Genomic DNA, 13,707 nt, shown 5'->3' with positions numbered 1-13,707 from the left:
TTGGCATCTAGCACTTGTAGACCTGCCTTCTTTAGTGTTTTGTTCAAATGAATAGTGCATTGGTTTGTTTTGTTTTGTTTTTTACTTTATAGGATACAGCATAGTAAAACACTACGAGCAGGCTCTATGGCTTATGTGGGTAGACAGCAGTGTGCAGTTATACTCTGCCCCAACAAAACCAGCAAAACTAGTTTGTATTGACCAACATCATGTATTTTGCAGGTACTGTGGATGCAATTACTAAATCAGAGGAAATGAAAATTTAAAATATACTTACATTTCTACATGTTTCTATAATTCACAGAGAAATGTGCAGTTCCAGCAAGATCCTAAATGTAACTTATAAATAATAGATAAAGAGAGCATCGGCACCTTTACGTAGGGTTGGCCAAATGCCATGTAATACATACTTACTGAATTTCATCAAAATCTGTGACATACTTCTAGTAAAGTTATCAAACTGAAACCACATTTTTAAAAGCTACTTTCAAATAATTCATGAGCAGCAACCTTTAATCTACAAATGTAAAATTAAAACTTATTTTGTATTTTGATACCAAAAATGTACATCGTTATGCCAAATGATTTTTTTTTTCTGATGATTAAAGTTAAAAAAAAAATGGATTTTAAGAATTCAGATATAGTATTTTGGCAGGCTGACCCAAATTTGCTGTTCAGAAATAAACATGCCCTACCAATTTTGGAACCCTACATAAAACCAACCATTTTATGAAGTAATAACAGTTGTTAAATACAAACCTTCATCACGAGGACCCAACACTGTTGCCTCGTCACAATCTTCAGGATCTTCAGCGTCTCTTTCATCAGGAGATTGCGAGTTGGTTCCTGCTTCAATTGAACATTTACATTTTGTAAATACTTTTTCAAATTCCAAATGTTCTACACAGTTCCCTTTCTTAATTTGTCATTCTCCATACATGTAGAGAGCTAAGATCACAGTTACACTGTACATACTCCAGATAGATTACTCTGAAGGTGAAACCTCTTAGTTTGAAGTTTGGGTTTGAAATAAATTTTCTATGATGCAAGTCCTGGAACTTTTCTGACACACCTCGCACATCTCATTTCGGGCTTGTACTTCTGTCTGTCTGCAAGCATTACAAATACAGTCAGAACCTTTTGAGACCTGGGTTTTTCTTGAGAATCACTGCAGTTAAACTTTCTGACCGGGATGTTGCCAAATGAAAGAATTTTGTATTGGATGCTACAGCACAAATTGAACTTGGTCCCCATTTATCGTTTTTACAAGGCTTTTTCTGACAATCTGAACTCTTTTTCACCATTGTCACCCCCGCAACTGAAAGCACGAATTTTAAAACAATCTTGTCAGCACACATGGTTGCACATCTGCACGTATGATGGTGATAAGTCAGGCTGAGTCCATTGCATGAATGTCACTTCTGCAGGCTCCGTTGCTGAAAATGGATGCCCAGGTATAACAGAAGAGATACCTGGTGCTGTTGAGACAGATGGCGACATCCCTACAGCTGATGCAGAGGCTTGCTGCACTGTTACAACAGAGGGGATGCTTGGTGGCATTGAGAGAGATGGCGATGTCTCTAAAATTGCAGTATTTCCTGTAGTGGGGTCATGCTGTTGACTATCAGGCGATGTGTCACGAGTTGCAGCTGAAGGCAAGCATGGTGTTGATGGGCATTCAGGTGAAGTAGGTTAAATTTCTGTTGATGGCTGCGGGTTGGCCTCTGCTTGTGTATCGTGGACTACAGCAAGTGGTGGACGAATCCTATAAAAGACGGAACATTGGGGGTAGCACCACACACGCAAAAAAAACTTATCCGGCTAGATTTTACCAAGATATATCACCATACAAAATTTGAGAGAAATCCGTCAAGATTTGCAGCTGCTAGAGCGCACACAAGAATATGACGCGGCGGCATAACGCTGCTGAATCAAAAGTATCTTTTGGCAGTACCTGCCGGGGGATACAAATAAAAGCTCTGAAGATATGGTAAAACCTTTTCAAAATTATCAAATCTGTTGTGTACAAACTCATGAACTGTGACATATATTTATATGCAACCCCCACACCCCTTTTTGTCTCAAGGGGTGACCAATGTTGTACAGAGGCGGATAAATTTTGGTCTGGTCTGTTAGCTTCTCTCTGTACTGGTCGGGGGTTAGCTAATCACATAGACACCAATCATCAACAAATTTCCAAAAGTTAGAAAAAGACTAAATATTGCTTCACAGCAACAGTGAATATAAAAAGCGGGAGAATAAATTTACATAGAAAATGTCAATGCTGCTAATAGCATCTTTATTCACCGACCTGCCTTCTCGTAGGTCTGAAACAGATACTTAACCACAAACAAATTCAATTTCTTTTCTTATTACACGATGGAACACATCACTGATCGCTTAACTCTTCTACACCTTTGGAGACCGTTTCACATTCTACCATCTTAATCTGTGGGAAAGATAGGAATTTGGTTAATAGGGAAAATGATGTTAGTGGGTGTGGCCACTTATCTCGACGTTGGCATGGTCGCGGGATGAAGTTCTCGCCTGCATATCAGGCTCGTCCACGGGGCTGGGGCGTCTGTTGATCGTTCTGCTTTTACTGCTTCCTTAAACAGTTCGTCACCATTGCCGTCCACGTTGTGTGAATCCGACAGGATGCTTCAACATCTCTGATGACATCAGTCGACTATTTTGAGTTTGTTACACCCCACATTGGTGTAAACCAAAGTTCTGTCTTGTCGTCATGTACCGTTTCTCGACTTGTCGTTGTTTACTGGTTGACTCATTGACTCTTGGGCAGTCCAACCGAGATCCTCGTCACATTTGTAGCGTCGATAGAGTTTAGTTGATTAATATGGAGGGGAGCATGATGTACATTGTACGAGGGAAGGGGATCTCCTGACTCTAACTCTGTGGTCTCCAACTATTCTTGGCCCTTCTCTATCTTCTGGTCTCTCTAATCATGCAGCTCCTCTGTTGTTTCCCCTCTCGCTCTCTCTCTTTTTCACCTCCACCCTAAACAATCTTCATTAATATTGAAACCCTCTCTCTACAACTCATACACTAATTGGTTAACTTTACATGTCAGTCACTGATGGTTGTCAAGTACCATTGGTTGATTACATTTTAGGTTGGGCATAAAGTATAAAACACATCCTGATTGGTTGAATATTCTTCGGCTCTGCCTATCTTCCTTCCAAACTCTTCCAAAAAATGATTACTAAGCAATGACTTGCCTTGAACTGTCCATTGATGCATCTGGTTTATGTGCAAACCCTTTTAAGTGATTAATATCGTGGTTGGGGTAGAAGTCTGCATAATCTCCCATTTCTTTATTTTCTCTCTCTTTGGGTTTATCTTTATTCTGACCTCAGTCATTCATAATTCCAAGTTTTAGGACAAAGGTCCCTATTTACTCCGGGCTTGGCCGGTCAGTGGCCTAGACTACATTGTTCACACAAGGAAATTAACTTTGTTTTAAATTTTGCTAACTGTGTAAATGGGACAACCTGTGGGAGTGAGATGGGGGAATTCACATTGAGACATGATCTTCAGGTGTAGTAGCCGACTGAGCTTATAAACACTGTGTGAATGGGCAGTGCCTTTATGATTCATAGTTTCTGACCCCAGTAGAAAGACCGCATAACCTCTGGTGAAAGGGTGCAGCAATAGCTCAAGTCAAATAAGTCAAAGAGTGCAGCTTCCAGTTTGTAACTGGGCACAAGGAATGGAATCAAATCAAAAGGACTGCATAAACTGGCTTTTGGTAATTGAAGCCCCTTAGCCAGCTGGCTGGGCTACTGTTGTGTAGCGGATGTTTCGCTACTTGAGATCGTTAATATTTATGAGAGGTACACATCACAGTAAAAATGAGTGATGACACAGTTCAGTTAAGTTTCCATGTGCACTTTATTTGAGAGGCGTTTCAGAGCGATCCTCTCTCTTAGAACGTCAGAATCCAAGTCTTCTTCTCTGCATCTTATACAACTTGTAATTCACTTCGTACATTCAATCATGAGGATTACACATTGGTCACTGGTTACACTGTTGTGACACACTATGAATGGGTGAATAGGGGTGGAGTCTTCATGTTAAAGAGGGGTTGTAATTGGGCAAAACTTTGGTTGTTATAGGAACAAAGGCGGGACTAGTTTTATTTAGGGAAGGTAGTATTCTTGGATTTGGAATGAACAACAATTCTAAGTAATCAATGGGGGAAGGGCAGGATGGTTAGGTTTGGCTTCGCCTGGTCGTAAATTAGATGGGGCTAGAAGTACTCAAGGGATGATGAAGGTCAATGACTCACTGGATGAGGTGGAGAGTATTGGTAGGGGTCATTGACTGGTGGAGGTGAACTGGTAGTGTATATCCAGTCATCAAAAGAATGGGAGGGGGTAGTGATAACTTTGTGTATCATTACACAACATCCCTTTTGTTTGGAAATTAAGACTCCTCTCTTATTTTTTTTTTTTTTTTTGAGGGGGAATGGGTTTACACACAATAATTCAATATATATTGGATGACCATGTACAATACATGCTTGTGAAACCGTTTATCATAGTTCCAAACTCTTACATACTTTCTCTCTTGCTCAAATCCTCACAATAATAATATACAGTTAAATCAATTAGACCAATTACTGTATATGAAATGCACGATGAAGACATTTAAGTTCTTCTTTAAGTTCTGCTTAAAAGACTTAGTCATGCCGAGGGGGTGTATGATACATGAACTTATTTTACCATTGAGTGAAATGTCCTTGTCTTGTTTGTATTTTGGGAACTATTCAAGTTACCAAATTAAGATATCATGTTCAATAATGTCTATACCATTTTTAGGATATACATTTAAAACAAGTCGAATTAAATTGTGCAGACTTATGCACTATAATAATACATGTATTTACAAAATGTTGTGCAGACTTATGCACTGTAGACAAATCATTAATGTGATCTTGCCTATCATAAAACAATGGCAATTCATGTAACACAAAACAAAGTAAAAACAATTCGCTGGTCATTATTCTGTGCAGTGCGATAAACAATCTGATCCAAATAACAACCTTGAGTGCTTGTATCTAATGCACTATCTATACATATGTCTTCGTAATAAAATCATTGGGAAGATAATAGGAACGCTCAAGGAATAAAAGTCAAGTCTATGATCCAGGCAAAATGTCATTCAATTTTGAAAGACTATCATAGAATATCATGGCTTACAAACCTTTCCTATTAAGAGGAAATCTTTCCAAATGACTAGAATAATAAAATGTAATGAACGTGAACTCGCGCTTTCAAGCGAGTTAAACATAAGACGAGTATTCCAAACTCGTAAAGCATTCATCAAGAAGATGGAATAGATAAATCGTCCATAGACAAGTAATCCCAAACTTGTACATTAAAAAGACATAACAAATATGTGACACACTGTGTATCACACAGAATCCATTTAAAGGTCCTCTAGACTTATAGAGGCACAAAATGATAGTACATGAAGTTAAAGTGTCGCATACATAACTTCTATTTACAAAGTCACACATACAATTGTCTCATGAATTTCTTGGGTGTTCCAGTTACAGGAATATTCTTGTCTGCCAAGATACTTTGGACCAAGTCATACATGTCTGGGTATAACCCTATGTTCCACCAAAAACGTATGCCTTGGGGGTCATTATCAGTAACATTCCTAACAAATGAAGTCAGAACTTGTAACTGTCCAGCCTTGAATCGCCCTCTGTGTAATGACATTTCGTTGTCTGTGGGGGCACTCATGAGCAAATCAAATTGCCTTTCTAGGTCGGGCTGTTGTAGGGGGTTGGGGGCGGCTGTGCCATCATTTGAGGGCAGGGAGTCAACATAATCTCTGTCATTGAATGGGTCAGTGGTTTGCATGCACATAATTTGGTCAGCAGTACACTCTGGTCTGATTTCGTCATGCTCATCCATGAACTGTACTGACGGCTTGTCAGATTTTTGACCAGTCTCGTTTTGTGCTGCTTTGCCTAGTCTTTCTTTCAGTCGCTGTATGTGCATGATTTGTTTTCTGTCATCAGACGCTTTCATGAAACAGGGTTTCAGCCTGTTGAAATTGAAAACATCTCGCAGGATTTCTCCCTTGAGAGTTGCCAGAATGTAGTGGGTCCTATCCAAAACCTCGTGTATGACCAGGGGTCCAACCCATTCAGCTGCTATTTTTCGAGAGTTAGCAGTGAGGGAAGAGGATGTAGGCTTGTACAAATAGACTAGTTGACCTACTGAGTAGATTGGTGATTTGTTCAGTCTATTTGCAATCTCTGCATTCTGCTTGTTCTGTTGTTTTCTTTGCAGTGAAAGCATGGTCTGAGAAATGTGGTCAAATTTCTTCTTGAGATGGTCCACATATTCATCATATGTCTAAGAAAGTCCATTCATGGGGTTGAAGGTCAAGTTGGTTAGATTTGGGGTGTCTCAGCCAAAAACAAGTTCATAGGGGGAATGGTCACCTAAATGTGGAGAGGAAAAGGAGTTGTAGGCATAGCATGTGGTCGAAATGTATCTTACCCAGTCATTTCCAAATTGGTTAAGGTTGATTTTGAGAAAGTCAGAGAGAACACTACATGTACAAACACATCTATACGAGTTTCTTCAGGCAGTGAATTTTTCTTTGCTACATGGAGCTTGCATGCAGAAGTAGTACTGGGAGCACCCTTTTCCCTTTCTTTCCGAGCTGAAGGGGGTTTTGAAGGGGGTTTTGGTTCTTTTGAATCCCGTCTGCGGACGTGGCAGAGTCTTTCTTCCAAGCACCCACTAGCTGGACGGCCTTTCCTACCGGCAATCATCCAGGCTTCCTAAAACAATGTCCAAACAGGAGAGGTTAACACTTTAACGGGAAAAAATAATATACACACACAAACACAGATGAATTACATATGAAAGGATAATTGAAAATGGTGAAATACAGTAGAGCCTGCTTTATTTAGAGACCACCTGTCTGTAGACTTTAGAGGCTGCATTTACCGTACTTTTTGAAACTGATTTTTCATTGGAGCCTGTAATAAAGAAAAGTTGTCAAATCACAATGCAGAATGCTACTTGATGCAAAGATTATGGGTACCCCATTTTACTTTGTAGAAGTTGCGTCTTCGCATAATCGCAACACGACACAGGGAGAGAGGAGAACGGCATGCGTGAATTTTTGTCTAAATGTCCGTGTTCAAAACTGCAGGATTCACATGAAACACAAGCAAGAGATTCACATATCACAAGTTCACAACCACTGACTAAATTTATGAACATGATGAATTGACCTAGATCTATAGGAAATCAGTAATGTATGCTCACAGTCACAGCCTACATGCAGGTCTAGTCTACCTGTTACATCTATCCGGACTGCTGCGCCGCACAGTAACAAACAGAGAAACACCGTAACCCGTAATATTCCAGTACTGCACAGGCATACCCCTTTGTGGCTCTAACCGGCTTTGGAATATCAAAAATAAATAGGATTATCTGGTTTTTAAGATTCGTGTTTAGCTGCAAGTTTGTGCTCTAGTCTAGTCACTCTAGATTCATATTATTTATGAGATTTTTTCTTACCTCTAAATTGAGGAATTACAAATGTAACTCTGGAAATCCCCAGTTTTCAAGTCGGTCTCGAACGACGTCCATCTTGCAATCTTTATGGTCCAACTAAATACAGCATGGCATCCGGGGCACGTGATGGTTATTTCTTATTAGCTAGTTTGTAATCATGTGAGGTAACTTTTTTTTTTATACCACTACATATTAATATTCAGTGGCGGGAATTGGGGATTTTAATCAACCAGTCCTTAACCAACATAAGTTTTTAACCATCTGTTTATTTTAATGTATTATTTGTTCACAGCATACATGGCATCACCAAACAGGTAGTCATGATTTGCACCAAGCACCTCAACAAATTTGGCATCAGCCTTTGAATCTTTATCTTCAATGAGATTTATGCCTTTCATTATTTCTCAGTCTTTCTTGATGAGGTATTAAATACAGAGCACTTTTCAGGCCATATTTGAGATCATCTTCACTTTTGCAGTAGGAGTTGATGGCAGCTTCCAAGTGTCTGTAATTTCTTCTAGAGAACATGTTAACTGCATTCTCGTCAGACATGTCATATGGGCCTAGGTCCTTCTCTGCTTCTTTGAAATGAACATAGAGAGAAGCTAGCCTCCTCATAGATGCCATCACATTTTTCGTACTTCTGTTGTCTTGTCAATCTTGTGTCCTTCCTTCTGCCACAGTCTTTAACCAATGGTCAAGATCATTGGATTGGCGCGACAGATGTTGCCGATAGTAGCCATGTCTACACCTATCCCAAAACTTCAAGTTATACTCACTATGATGGTAAAAATTCCTTCCCTTAACCACGACAAAACTTCGATGCCGTTCACACCTACATGCAGTTAGCAAACTTCAGGTTAATGCTTAACTACTATAGAAAATAAAGGGCACCTCGCATTTTGGTGACCAATATCATCCACAGACAGTGAGCTTTCACCAATACTGCCTGGCGGTGCTTGCATTGCAGGTCTTTTTCACAAAATTTCATGGACATTGTGGTACCAGGGGTAATCCCTCAAAATTTGAGAGCCTACCCCTGATGGACCCACCATTTGAGAATTTTTTTTGTACTCCTTTTTTATGCAAAATACTTTGTTCTTTATCGTCACGGGCTCTTTCGTTTCGTACCCCAGATCGTGCAGACGAACTGTGATTACTTCCCAAATGTCCTTAACTTTCGTCTTCTTCTGTATTTCATCGGCGACCTCCGGCTCGGCCCAGGTTGCGATCAGGGCATTCACTTCACTCTCTCTCCATGATACTCTGGTCCTTTTCTTTGCTTCTTTTCAAGCAGCCGAAGAAGAAGAAGAAGAAGAAGAAGCGGAAGCCATCTTAAATTTCGTTGTCTACCAACCGAAAGAAATAAACAGCACAGAAAACGTTATAACTATAGGCGAATACTGCACACAAAATTCCCTTTAGTGTTTTGTTGCCTATGTGTGCGTTCGTACTGAGTGTTGGGTACCGGAAGTCCCGCCCGTAGAAGGTCACTCGAAACTACAAGAGTGTCGTGGTTAATGAAACTCCATTCACATTTGTCATAGTTTTAGCGCTCTGTTGGGGGGCATTCCCAAAACCACGACGAAACAAAACCCTAAGAAATCTTATGGTGTTCTCATGGTGCCTTCGCCTCAAGGTTTTGTCGTAAACTGTAAACTGCTGTAAACTACTTTTGTTAACAAATCAATATTTCAATGATACAAGCAGTTTACTGAATCTCTGTTTGGTAAGTTTTGTCTCCTTGTCAAAAAAAAAAAAAAAAAAAAAAAAAAAAAAAAAAGTTTACATTTCAAAGTAAACATAGGGTAGCAAATTTGTTCCCCTGGTAATACACTTTGTACATGTAACTTTACAGAATTTCAAAACAACATGATATAGACCTAGCAACAAAGGTAGGGGTGCCCCACTCCTGCAAGCATGAGGCTCTTAGTCTTAGCAGTAAACTGCTGTCAGAGCCTCATGGCACCTTCGTATACAAAATTTGGGGGCATGCCCCATGTATGTGCATGGGACTGAGTAAAATTGTAAACTTTGATTTTTAAAATATTCAATTCCTTATTTTAAGTGTCTCAAAAGATCTAAATGTATTGATCTCGTGCTTTATAGAGTCTAGGTAACTATGTTACAAAAATTTTTCTCAACAGTTTGCACAAATTTGAGAGTGAAAATGAAGCCCAGTCCCACATACATGTATCCCCTGTTTTAGCCATGAAAGGTGCTCACGAGTGGGGTGCCCTAGATACTAGACTTAGAAAGATCTAGGATTCTATATATCATTACAATTTAACTTAAATTTACCCTGCAAAACACGTGCAGTAGGCACTCTGGACCTGACCCGTCTTCTTGTAGACTGCTACCCACACCTTCCATGGTATGTCTCGGACTCTTTGTGACGGCCTGCAGTTCGCCCTCAGAAAGCAAAACTCCGAGAAAAGATTCCCTTCGTGGAACCAAACTTCTCCTAGCCAGCCTGAAGCAAAATAGGAATACGCCTTGCCCTCCTTGTAGTCCTGGTATCAAATCTACATTGTCTATGCCAGTGGTCTGTCAGGCTGTTTGGATCAGGGAGAGATCCAGTCGGCACTTTCAGCAAATCAGCGTAAGCTGCGGTCCTTGCCTCCTCAGCTTCGGCCGTGGTGGTGGCTTTCGGGGCGAGGGCTGGAGGAACTTTCGCGGCGTACACCAAAGCTACTAACTCCTCTTTTCGTCGAGAAACTTGAAGATTTCTCTCCCTCAAAAAACTCTTCAGTTGCCCCACATTCCACAGCGGAATTTCATCTATGGATACATCTGATTCTTCATTCATACTTTTAGATGATCAACGCAAATCTGACAAACAATCCAATAATGCACGGAGACTTCGAAGTTTAAAATCAGAAAAGACATAAACAACAATAGCATACACGTAGAGCGTACGATGTACACGGTTGTACCTATCACTATAGCGGGCAGCTCAATCGCAGCACGCACCACATACCTCGCACGCATAGCGTCCGTGTACAGCTGACCTTTGACATATGACGTCATACAGCTCCTGCCCGTAACTGTAAACTCCCTTATTCCATCAGAGGTCCTGGTTTTCTGTTGATGTCTCTTACGATGTAGGTGGCCTATTCCTCGTCATCGGAGTCTACCAGAGCACTCAGGCTCAACTGTTTTAAACTCAGTTCTGCCTTTATCTGTTCTAGTTCAGCTTTAAGATACTTGTTATCTTGGTTTAAGACATGATTTTGCTTTGCAAGTTCTTTCTCTTTGTCACTGAGGGCTTTTTTTGTTTTGGCATTTTCTTGTTGTAGGTTTGACATTTGTTCCTCGATGTCCTTGATGACATTCATCACTTGACTGATGGCTTGACCTTGATTGTACTGGTGGTGGCGCAGTCTGGTGCACACACCAACTACTTGTAGCAGCTACTTGTGTATCCTATCTTGGGCGGATTCTGTCTTGTTGGCCATCCTGTATAAAATGCTCTTTGCAGCAGTTGGAAGCTGCTTATGTTGCAGTGTCCATCATTCTACTCCAGGTCAATTCTTCCCTCACCAAAGTCTTTATGTAACTTGTCTGTTATGTCACCCAAGTAGTTGCCTACGGCAACCGGTGTGACATGACAATCGTTGAGATAGATGATGGAATCTGTATCATAATACAATACCTTTCTTTGCAGCTGCTCGGGGTATGAATACAATTTTAAACATGCGTCTCATGTGGTAAAGGCAGCAAGGACTACTTTGGTGTTGGGCAAAATTTCCTTGAAATCCTCCTCCCTTTCAAACTGTAAACGCACTATATCCCCGTCTAGAATTACATTGTCCTTAATGATCCACTTTGGATCTGTTATCCTACTGTAAAATACAGTGGGTTTGGTCATGTATTCTGTTCTTGGTAGATTACTTCTTTGTCCAAATTTACCGTAGAAACTATTGAGACATATTTTGGCCATGGTTCTTAGACCCATGTTTGTCCGAATGTTCTTCTCATCTAAGGTAACCCCTTGTACTCATGATATGAAGCTATGGATTGGTCCTTAGCTGTCATAAATTCTCCGAGCTCAAACTCTTACCTGTTCTTAGGTAGACATTCCACGGGGTACCCTCTCGCCTCTTGTTTGAGTTTGAGTAAGGCGTTGACAAAATTGGCAAAGAGACCCCCCTTTTTGCTTTCTTTGTCGTATTGGGACGAGTGGGGGTAATGTCAGACTTCCATAATTTTTTCCAGTCTGTAACCCAAAGCAACAGCTTTCTTTACCTCCTCGGTTACCCACGTTGCAGTGAGCGCACGTTCTTCATCTTTGTGCTCGCATACATCTAATTCATTTTCAGCGCAGGTACAACAGAGAGGAAGTAACAATTTCCTATCACATGTGGACAACTAATTCTCCTTTATTCAAGTCTTGCAGTTCTAAGCGGATATACTTCCCATTCTGCTTCCAGGTCATAGTCAATGGCGTACGATGTTTTGAGCTTGTTTACATGTAGTTTGTCAATCTGTTTGACGTTTCCACTCTGACTATGACTTTTTTTCTCTTTCCTCATTAGTAAAGACTAGGTGGTCTATCCATTTTAATACCTACTAGCAGTTCTAGATTTGCTAGGAGTGTTTCCTTATGGCATCTTGAGCTCTCTGCTGTACCCTTACGTTTTTCATGTTCAATTTTCTTGGATAATTTGAGTTTCTGTTCTTTGAAGTGTTGGTCTTGTGTGTCCTTATCTCAGTATGTAATGGGTGATGATGTACTTGCTTCAGACATTTGTGTTGTCATGTCATTGGAAAGGATGATGTCCTTCAAATATTCGAACATTTGAAGGAAGTAAACTGGACTTGGTTGGAGCTTCATTGGAAATGTTCCCTGCTCGGTGCTCGGCATTTGAGGGTCTTGTGCATGAACTGCAGCTGTGAATAGATTGCTCTGCGTGCATTGTTTTCTCCTTTCAACTTGAGTTCTTCATATTTGTGTGTAGCCTCTTCCAGAGTGATGCAACCCTGGATGTCTTCTTCAAAAGTGTCTTGTCAAAAGTCAAGTCACTCACCTTGTGGTAGTGTCAGTTGCCTGATGGCTCTTACTTGTCAGTTTCATGGCATTGAAACGTATGCTCTTTTGTATCCCACTCTTTGTACAATACACTGCGCTCTTTGCAGGAGAAGGATGCTCCTCATCAGGCTACAGCAACCATCATGCTCCTCTTGGCTAATTCTATTGCAGCCCTCTTCAATGTAACCCTGAATGTCTTCTTCAGAAATCAAGCCACTCGCCTTGTTGAGTTGGTTGCCTGGTGACCGTTGTCAGTCTGGTGGCATTGAAACGTAATATGCTCTTTCCTAGCCCACTCTTTGAACAATGGGCTGCGCTTTTACAGTTACAGAATGCTGCTCAATGTGTCATTATGGCTGTCATTCCCCTTCGCACTAATTTGGTGCCAGCCCTCTTCAACGCAACCCTGAATGTCTTCTTCAAAGGTGGTAACTATTTATCCCAATTCGGGTTTACTATGACTGATTTAGGTTCGTGTCTAGGTCTCGTTCACTTTTCAGAAAATTGCTGGTGAGTGAGAAGACTTTTCTATCAAAGGTGGTATTGGTAAGGTAGATGGTACCAAAAGAAAAAAAAAAGCTCCACCACTAATCCGGTGGTTACCTTCCTATTGAAAATGAAAAATCTCACTGTTTCACCATCTTTCAAATTTCCTTGTATTTTTCGTGCACTTTGACAATCTGAGGTAGATAATCTTTTTGGGATAATGCTCGGGGGCCAGTGTACTCTGCTCTTTGCAGTACGAGGAGGCTGTTTATTGTGTCCCAGTATCCATCATTCTCCTCACAGATTAATTGTTTGTCTGTCCTCTTTGATACAACTGTGAATGTCTTGTTCAAAAGTCCAGTCACTTACCTTGTGGTAGAGTCAGTTGCATGATGGCTCTTAATTGTCAGTTTCATGGCATTGAAACGTAACATTCTTGTGAAGTCCACCCTTTGTACAATGCATTGCGCTCTTTGCAGCAGTAGGAAGCTGCTTATGTTGCAGTGACCATCACTCTACTCCAGGCCAATTCTTCCCTCGTCAAAGTCTTTTTGTAACTCGTCTGTCATGTCGCCCAAGTAGTTGCATACAGCAACCGGTGTGACACGACAAACA

General features: G+C 40.7%; 1 pseudogene; it reads right to left on the bottom strand.

Annotated features, from left to right (window-relative positions):
* Positions 1 to 5,534: 5,534 nt before the first annotated feature.
* LOC139723179 (uncharacterized) lies at positions 5,535 to 13,483 on the bottom strand (annotated as a pseudogene).
* Positions 13,484 to 13,707: the final 224 nt, after the last annotated feature.

Source organism: Diadema antillarum, unplaced genomic scaffold, assembly GCF_040938485.1.
Source record: "Diadema antillarum isolate AM-2024a unplaced genomic scaffold, OU_Dant_1.0 scf00000182, whole genome shotgun sequence".
NCBI classification, from domain to species: Eukaryota; Metazoa; Echinodermata; class Echinoidea; order Diadematoida; family Diadematidae; genus Diadema; species Diadema antillarum.
This window is presented reverse-complemented; position numbering and strand designations above follow the sequence as displayed.